Genomic DNA, 10,432 nt, shown 5'->3' with positions numbered 1-10,432 from the left:
AGCACGGTCAGTTTTCTTCTCTCTTCCTTCACTCACATGAGGATATTCCATTACACATATAGCCATGGCACCATATAAAGGTCCTCAGCTGTTTAGAGTACTACCATACTGTTGTTGTCATTGCTGAAATTTGATTTGTTACATGATGGCAGTGGCAGATTGTCCATGGACATTCATTAATGGTACACACCTCACTATTCTGAATGAGGTTCAATTTAATTAGTCAGTGACAAACACAACATCTCCCTGTATAGACTTTTCCCCCATGGATGAGAACAAATGCTCATTAAAAATGTCTCAAACTTTTGATTCTATTTTAAAAACCTCTCTATTTAGACTCTTTCTGTGGATGACATGAATATATAGACATACTACCATATACTGTATATAGGATGGTAGGTTCTTTATTGAGGCAAGTATTCAAGTTTAACGATAAAAAGGAGACTCAATTATGTTAAATTCATTGTGAGAAATGACATGGAATGTAAATCTTTTCATTATGTCAGAAGCATAATTCGTTATCAAATTGAAAACCACCACTAATGCACGTCTGGTCAATGTCTTGAGCAACAGGCAGTTGTTAGCTGAGGCGTAGTGTATAGGCTACAGATTCGGTCAAACCAGCACTGGATATCTTCTTGGGTGACTGAGAGTAGGTATTTGTAGAAGAAGTATAGCCTACATTGCGATTCTTACTATTATATGCAAGAAGAATTCAAAATACTACGAAATTCAACTCTAAGAAATAATATGAAACAAACTACCGGTATAAGTACAATGGGGACTTATGATTAAAAACCTAGGCCTATTTAAATTAAAAGGGATATGGGAGATGATAAATGTTGAATGGTGGACAGTGATGTCGGTGAATAATGACCATTAAAGTGGCTTGTGCACAATGTGCAGTAAGTGTATAAGTAGTAAGTGATTAACATAGTCCACACTGTAGTGATACGATTCCGTAGAGCCGTCTCCCATCATTTTTAGACCAGAATTGAGGGAGTAGCAAGCAAGATTCCTTCACCAATGTAAACACAGTTGCTGAGGGAAGCTACTTCCTTTAGAGACAGCAAGACTCGCTGTGATTGGCCGGTGGTGTATGATCGGCGCTGTGATTGGCCGGTAGTGTATCATGTGGGAGATGACATCATTTTGCCGGGAAATTCTCCCCCCCCTCACAACTCATAGAAAACATATAAAGAGAGGCTTCAGAAGCTGAAAATAACAGAGTGGGGGTTCTAAAACTTTAGCGATTTAACAGTTAGGACAATTTTAAAGATTTGTTTTATAAAAAAAGTTACATGGTATAACTTTAAAAACTCATATAACATTGAATGACAGACAAACAAAACACAGTACTATGCAGGGGGGAAAACAGTCGTAATTGAAGAAGATTGATTGAAGACTTTATTAGAAGTTTGCATAGGAAAAGTTAGGGAATTACACTCCTTTAAGGCTTTCGGTAGGGAGTTCCACATGTTAGTGGTATAGCAGGAGAACGAATTTGAACCTTTTTTAGAGCCAAATCTGGGTTGAACGTGATCTGTGTAGCTGCCTCGGGTGCTGTAATTGTGAACATCATTGACGTTTAGGAAGTATTTTGTTTGATTGATTGATTGAAGACTTTATTAGAAGTTTGCATAGGAAAAGGTACAGTTTCATGACGGTACAGTTCACTGGTACAAGGTCTACTAAAAGGAGATCCATGAAAAGACTAAGCTTATTTCCACTGGAAACCATTGAAGTATCTCATATAACATTGAATGACAGACAAATAGAACACAGTACTATGCAGTAGATATGTAAAGAAAAACAAAAAAGAAAACAGTAAGTCTAAACAAACAGTATATACAAAGAAGGGGCAGGGGAGGGTAGGGTTGGGCTAGATTCATTTTATTACCAGTTGCGAACGGCTGCTGCCTGTAAGTGGTTTTTCAGGGCAATTTTAAAGGATGCTAGTGATCCACACTCCTTTATGGCCTTCGGTAAGGCTTTCCACATTTTGGTGGTATAGCAGAAAAACGAGTTTGACCCTTTGTTGGTTTTGACTCTGGGTTGGAAGTGATCTGTGGCGCTGCCTCTGGTGTTGTAATTATGGACATCCTTAATGTTTATAAAGTATTTTGACAGGTACTTGGGTATCATAGTGGTGTAGTGTATCTTGTACACCAGGCCCATTGCAAGTTGCTGTACTCTGTCATCTACTCTGAGCCACCCCACTCTTAACTGGTGAGTAGCGGTGAGGTGAGTCTGATAGGGAAGTTTGAGCAGGACCCTAATTAGTTTATTTTGGGCTGTTTGGAGTTTAGTTTTAAGGGCTTGTGGGACGTCACGATACCATACGTGAACTCCGTAGTCAAATAGGGGCTGGATTATTGCACCAGCTATGGTCTTCAGTGTGTTGAAATTGACCATTGTCAGGTATACATGGGTATCTTAGTAGTGTAGGCCCATTGCATTGTACGCTGTCAGCTATTGTGAGCCACCCCACGCTTAAATAATGATAAGCGGTAAGGTGAGCCAGAGAAGAAAGGCCAAGCAAGACCCTAATCAGTTTTTTGGGGCTGTTTGGAGCTTTGATTTTAAGACATTTGGGGCAATGCGATACCATACCTGGCCTCCATAGTCAAGGACGGGCAGAATGAGTGCACCTCCTAGAGTCTTCCGTGTATTGCTATTAACCAGCGGCAGCGGGCGACCCTCTGTGTGTAAAACACAATGCAAAATAAATGGTATTTACAATATCAGGGGTAAGGATAGGCTTTGTTTTCTTGAGGCCAAAGTACAATAAAACGAATGTTTTTGTATGCAGTTAAAAATTGTAGCCAGAAGCTGCAATGTACTGTAGAAGTCTGTCTACAGCAAGTCTATCCACAATTTTCCAACATCCCATCGTGCATTGCGCAGATGTTGCACGGAGCTTCCGGCGCCGCAGCCGAGTGTGATCTACAAGCTCACAACGGTTGCATCTGCGACGCGACGTGAGCTTGTATGTCTGCTGTTAACCGGAAGTGTGGTGCAAAAAATTCTCCAGTAAATTCCCGCGGAAAGGGGTGGATAGAGATCACCAGACTCTTGCTTTCTCAACTTATGGCTTGCATTTCAACATCACTCATTGTGGTCCTGTGTATTCAATTCACAAGCATTTAATTGCTGCTTATATACAGTAGACTTATAATCACACTATAATGCATTATAAAGTGATTATAATGCATGATAAAATTATTATAACTACAGCTATGAGAATTATAATACTACACTATGATCCATTCCTGTCCAAAAGTAATTGACCATGCGTGTATTATGTATTATGATACTTTACTTCATATCTACATTCTGTATGAGTGCTTATAACTGTAATAATACATTGTGTTAAGCAGATTATAATGCATTTATACATGACCGTATAAGTAATTTAAAAACACTTTATCATTATTGTTATAAAGCATAATGTGTGTTTACTGTATGAGTGTTTACAACTATAATTATACGGTGTTCTACACATTATAATGCATTATAGACATAGAACGTGTTACACCAAAATTCCCAGAATTCTTTCTTTTACTCAAATAAATAGTGAGTAGCCCACTAGCTAGCATACAATGTGATCATTTATGGTTAAAGTGATTTGAACATTTAGCAACAAATGGTAAAGAAAACAATTAAGTGCTGTACAGTAACCAAACCAAACCTAGCATGTGTCGATACAACATGCTATTTAAACCAGTAAGACTTCCTAATCGGGAGATAAGCGACCGTAGGTGGCTTATCTCCACAAATAGGGCAAAAATTTGTTTTTCCAGAATCTTCCTGATCCATGTTGATGACATGAGTGTAGACATGCTGTGTAGTGATATTCGTGATTTTAGGGCAAAAACTGTAGGAGCAGTGTCCAAAAATGTGTTTTAAAAATCGGCCTGAAGGTGGCGCTAGAATAGGGCCATGTGAGAAATGAGGGGTGGGGTCTCCGCGTTGCCTTGGCGGACGAATAGGTACCGGCCCCGGCTCTCCCGGACGCTCCTAGCCCGAGTTACGGCATTTTATGTGCGCTGCAGTGGCAGGGGGTCCTCCACTGGGGGCGCCACCACTTTTGCATCCATTCTGGAGCACCAGGAGTCGGTGGTCCCCGGGAATTCCCCGTGAGCAGCCCCGTTGGGGTGGTCATTTGGTCATTTTTGCACATTTGGTCATTTTTTACATCTGGGGGTCCCCCAGGGACCTGGGGGTCCCTGGGGCTCCGGGGGTCCTTGGAGGTTGTAGTTTGGCAGGCAAGGAGTGTGTGTGTAAAATCTGGCATGGATCGGGTCAACGGGTGCGGAGATATAAGCAGGGAAAAAGTGTGACGTGTGACGTGTGAGCACATTTGGTCATTTTTTACATCTGGGGGTCCCCCAGGGACCTGGGGGTCCCTGGGGCTCCGGGGGTCCTTGGAGGTTGTAGTTTGGCAGTCAAGGAGTGTGTGTGCAAAATTTGGCATGGATGGGGGCAACGGTTGTGGAGATATGAGCAGGGCAAAAGTGTGACGGACTCACTGACTCACTGACTCACTGACTGACTGACTCACAGACAGCCGGTGGAGGTTTTGGTAGTAAATGCGACCTACGGTCGCAATAACATTGTTATTTGTGGACTAGCAAACTGACAACATGTGTGTGACTGTGTATGACTAGCATCTATCACCAGTAAGACTCCCTAATCGGGAGATAAGCGACCGTTGGTCGCTTATCTCCACAAATATCACAACCTCCACCTCTCACGTCATACGGGTAGCCATAGTTACACCTGGAATGTTGAATCTCCATATATGGCGATAACCTACGCATCACACAAAGTCTGACCTCACCAGCCCATACTTGGGCATGGACGACTTATATCTCCATATACGGAGATGGCCATATATGGAGATACGATGACATCACAGAGTCCACAGCTGATGATGTGGCGTGATGTCATACAATACACAAACAAGCCCTATATAAAGGGGCAATTCTCACCAGGGAAGAGAGCATTGCCTGGAATGTTGAATCTCCATATATGGAGATAACCTACGCATCACACAAAGTCTGACCTCACCAGCCCATACTTGGGCATGGACGACTTATATCTCCATATACGGAGATGGCCATATATGGAGATACGATGACATCACAGAGTCCACAGCTGATGATGTGGCGTGATGTCATACAATAAACAAACAAGCCCTATATACTGATGCGATACGATGACATCACAGAGTCCACAGCTGATGATGTGGCGTGATGTCATACAATAAACAAACAAGCCCTATATACTGATGCGGAGATATGAGCAGGGCAAAGGTGTGACGTGTGACGTGTGACCGACCGACCGACCGACCGACCGACCGACCGACCGACCGACCGACCGACCGACGGACGGACGGCCGGTGGAGGTTTTCATAGTAAACTGCTCCCTGACGGTCGCAATAATAGGCAACACGTGATACCAGTAAGACTCCCTAATCGGGAGATAAGCGACCGTTGGTCATGTATGCCCATATATGGACATCTCTATATCTACTGTAACAGTCCTTGTCCCTTTATGCCCATAGATGGAGATCTCTTAACTGTAAGTCCTTGTCCCTTTTATGCCCATATATGGATATTCCTGATGTCATCAGTATATGAACATATATGGGCTTTCTGATATGCCCATATATGGAGATCTCTTAACTGTAAGCCCTTGTCCCTTTTATGCCCATATATGGATATCCCTGATGTCATCCGTATATGCCCATATATGGGCTTTCTAATATGCCCATATATGGAGATCTCTGTATCTCCATATATGGGTATAAAAGGATACTTCAGGTCTGACATCAGGTTTGTTTATATTGGGTTGCTAGGTTTGACATCACAAACTCCATGGGCCATCTGACCTAGAAATCTATATTTGGGCATAGATGACTCATCGTGACCTCATCATGATTTCAATCGCTATAAAAGGACTCTCAGTGACATACACTCTCCACAGATAAAGCAGTCAACCAGCCTACCAGTCAACCCATTCTTTGATTACTTTGTACAACTAGATTAACTTTTCAATGGCATCCCCACTGGAATTGACCGAAATGTACGACAGACAATGCCGGTCTTATATAGGGGTCATTTGTGTACGGTGTGATGTCATACTGATGTCAGCAGTGTGATGTCATACTGATGCGGAGATATGAGCAGGGCAAAGGTGTGACGTGTGACGTGTGACTCAAGGACGGACGGCCGGTGGAGGTTTTGATACTAAACTGGCGATAAGGAGTCTGCATGCAGTCCTGAGTCTGGGGGGGGGGGGGGGGGGGGGGGGGTTCATCAGGGTTGCCATGTCTGCTTATTGGAGCTGTGTGGAACACAAGCTCCCCTATACGTGGCCGTGTGTGTAGGTATGTGGGTATGTGGGTGGGTGGGTCTGTGGGTCTGTATGTAGCCTGTATGTAGTAACCCTGGGTGACCAGAGAGGTGCTGTTGAGTCTAGCCTGCCCTGAGCATCAACTGCAATACACACACACACACACACACACACACACACACACACACACACACACACACACACAGCTCCACTTCGAACAGAGGTTCGATTTTATAAGTTACTTTTGCCTTGTTTTTCTGTAAAGTAGCTTGCTAATTATTATTGGTGTCCCCCCATCTAAAAATATTTTGTGCTAGGCTCTGTACCACATTAAAGATGAAACTGGATGGGTGTAGGGGTGGATCATGTCCTGAAAGGGGATGCCATGCACTTGATTGCATTGTAATAAGTAATCACTAGTGTTTTGAATTGAATGCAGGCAGCGACTGGAAACCAGTGAAGGGAACGGAGAAGTGGGCAGATGTGAAAATGACGGGAGGACTAAGCGTGCTGTGGCTTTAGATCAGTTGTAAGGAGTTTTAGTGAGCATATCGGCAGACCAGCAATTAGGAGTTGCAATAGTCAAGCCTTGTATTGTATAAGGAGCTGAGTTTGAATCCAGACTGGTTGCGAGCCAAACGTTTGTTCTGTGAGAGATGGAGTTCTTGATGTCGGAGGGGTCAAGAAAGGTATCTACAGTATCTATCTAAGAGACAGTTTCTTGAGGATAGTTGTAACTATCTGACTTGATGCCAGATGGGATGCAGCCTGAATGTTAATGATGGGAGTGATGGTGGTAATGAATGGGAGTAGATCAGGGCATTGGTCTGGAAGATCAAGGAGGGGTGGGGGAAGATAGGAGGAAGAGCTTCTGATATTATAATCAACATTCTTATCAAAGTACAGTAGGTGACAAAAGCTCCAGCAGAAGAAAAAAAACACACTGCTGGCGGTCATTTGTTTTGTGATACTTCAAGCTTTCTTGAGATTGAGGCTGCAAGTTCTTTCTTGCCTAATTCTTAAGTTAAGGAGAGAGGTGAAGGTGGAGAAGATCTTTCCTGGGTTAGAGGCAGAGGACTGAATATGATAAAAACATGGGAGAGGTCATCTCATTGGTCAGTTTCCACCCAGCTGCTCTAAGACATGTCTGCCAGATAACCAAGGAGCTGGCTGGTGGACACATGCTTGGAGGACAGAGGGCTGTGACATCAAAGACAGATGAGAACATGAGGAGTTGCAGTCTGTTGAGAGGGAAGGGAAGCAATCAAGGGATGGAAAAGAGGAGAGGTGAGAAGAAGAGAAAGAGAGCAGAGGTATTTGGAGAGCTCATATTCCACCTTGTGATAGAGACAGTGGTTGGTTAGGTTTAGATGGGAAAGTGGGGAGAGAGAGAGAGAGAGAGTGAGAGAGAGATGGAGAAGGTTACAAAGTGGTGGAGACATTAAGGGGGAGTGACAGAAAGGTTAGAGGAGGAGCAGTGTCTAGAGAACACTTGTATAGGTCCAATACATTATGGGAGCTTGAATGAGGATAGAAGACAGGTAGCATGAAGTCTGCTGGTAGGTTGAAGTCAACTAATTGAGGAGTGCCGTCTCCTGGGAAGTAGCTAATAAGATTACGCTGCTCTCCAAGGAAATCCCCTTGTGGACTTGGGGGACAATAGAGCACAAAGATTGAAAGAGGCACAGTGTGTAATTGAGAAACAGTATGAAGTTCATGTGTGAAAAATGAAACATGAGAAACATTAGGAACATAGAAACACAGCACAGGTAGCAGTGTAACGCTGCTACTTTGTGAGAGTCTTTTAAGAGTGATGAATTGCAGAGACTGGAATGAGGCATATAATAGGCTGAAATGAATTCTTCTTTCTGGATTGCTGGTCAGTTCCAGAGTCCTCCTTCCAAAAGGAAGTGGTGACCGGGCGACCTGGAGAAAACTTGCGCATAGGGTGCAGAGAATAGTGACAAAACACATTGTAGACAAAAATATAGTCTAAATCATACTGTTCATATACAAAAATAAGAAATCCCTAAACTGTTACTACCCACAAATGTTGGACAGAATAACACATTCAGTATTTATAGTAGGAACATTTTTCACAATAACCTGCTTAATAAGATTTTGGGGCACAATTCTCCAACATGTCTGAAATCATAATACTTTGCATAAAAATGTACTATGTACTAAAGCACTCTGTTCTCTTCCACTAATAGGCCTATAGTGTTACCAAAGTATAGTGTATGTGAAAGTAAAAATGTTCAATACATAAACAAAAATATATATTATTATTATGAGTCCATTTTACATTAGCTCATTTTCAATATTTTCAACACTGTTGAAAAACATTCGCACACCAATAAAATGTGTATAGGTGAAGCACTGATAAACAAAATCAATAAAAGCACCTGCACACTGTCTGACTTCACAGTACAAGATAAAACTCTATAGCTATTAGATGCAACATTCCAGTCGCCAAGACATTCCTCAAGCATGCTTGTAGTGTCACGTAAAAGTATTTCTCTTATACTGTGCAATATAATCAACACAAAACCATTTTCAAATTCAGTAGGCTTCACTCTAGTGATCAGAACCACTAGTACATGATGGAGCAGAATATTCAAACAGCACCACTACCGTGCATAGTGGAGCACACTATTCAGACAGCACTTGTACACTGTATTGTGAATCAGCACTATAACTGCTGTAAGGCTGAAACCAGATCCCCTACTCCTCACGCCCGGAATCTCATTCCCCTCATCCAGCCAGTCCACAGTAACATCTGTAATCAGATCATGTCCAGCACCTAGCTTTAACAGGATGTCTGCAATCATTTTATCGTCATTCGCATCACAGGCCTTTGCTGGCGCAACAATGTCATCGTGCCTATGGTTCATCCTCATAGGATTCCCAAAGTATCATCCAATCAACTAATTAATCAACCAATCAGCGACCCACTAACCATTTTCTATATTTTCTAGTACAGCAGATAATTAGTTTTCACATTTTATTGCTGTGTTCTTCAGCTTAGAAGATTGAGAATGCTGCTTGAGATAGGAGAGTACCTATAAAGCGGCTTCTGTGTAACACAACACAGTAAGGCTGGGCAATATATCGAAAATATATTGATATCGAGGTATCAACATGCGAGGTATACAAATCAACAAAGTTTGCTTGAAATGAGGTATTGGTGTGTGTCAGATTAATTAACAGACACACTATGCATGCACGTAGCACATGCAAAAAAGCAGTCCATCTGTAACCAGGTGTGGTTATTTCAATAAAGCCATTGTTGGAAAATGGAAATAAATTATTCTATGTGTACTGTGCAATGTGCATGCATTGATATGTTATTCATTGTCTGTGTTATAGGCAGGCAGTGGACCTAAAGCAGAAAACATTAAAAATGATATAATGCAATTGTTTTTACTAATATCGTGAGTAATATCGATATCGACGTATTCAACAACGTTATCGAATATCGAAGGTTTTCCTAATATCGCAGAGCCTTACAACACAGTTTGAGCTTTTAAGTGTACGAACACTTGAGTTTACACTTGACAGAGGATTAGAACAACAGGTGGATGGCACGGTAAGGGAAATGCTTTTACAACATCTTTGGTTCAGAAACCAGGATGGAAACCAGATGTGCAAGTTCGATTAGAAAGCAAGATGCCTCCACGAAGTTCATTTAAAAGCCTCTTAAACAAGGGTCTTCAACGGGGGGCCCGGGACCCCTAGGGGGTCCTCCAAACCGAGCTTGTAGATCGGCTATTTTCGGCAAAGAGGTTTGCTGAGGGGAAAAAGAGCAGACCAAATAGTGAAAGTTCAAGTTTATTAAGTATTGGCGGTTTAAGTGGTTAAACATCTGAAAACACAAATTGACATGAATCCTAAATACACTGATACACTGACATTGTTCTGTCAAACGATGAAACTATATGGATTATATGAAAAGGTTGTGGGGGTCCCTGCTTCATCTCCCTCTCAGCTAAGGGGTCCTCGGCCTGAAAACGTTGAAGAACCCTGCTCTAAAACTAACAAACTAATCTGTTCTCTTTTCCAGCCTTTCAGC

The sequence above is a fragment of the Nannobrachium achirus genome, assembly GCF_963921795.1.
Source record: "Nannobrachium achirus genome assembly, chromosome: 19".
Classification (NCBI taxonomy): Eukaryota; Metazoa; Chordata; class Actinopteri; order Myctophiformes; family Myctophidae; genus Nannobrachium; species Nannobrachium achirus.
The sequence above is the reverse complement of the archived record's forward strand: the minus strand, read 5'-3'. Positions refer to the sequence as shown.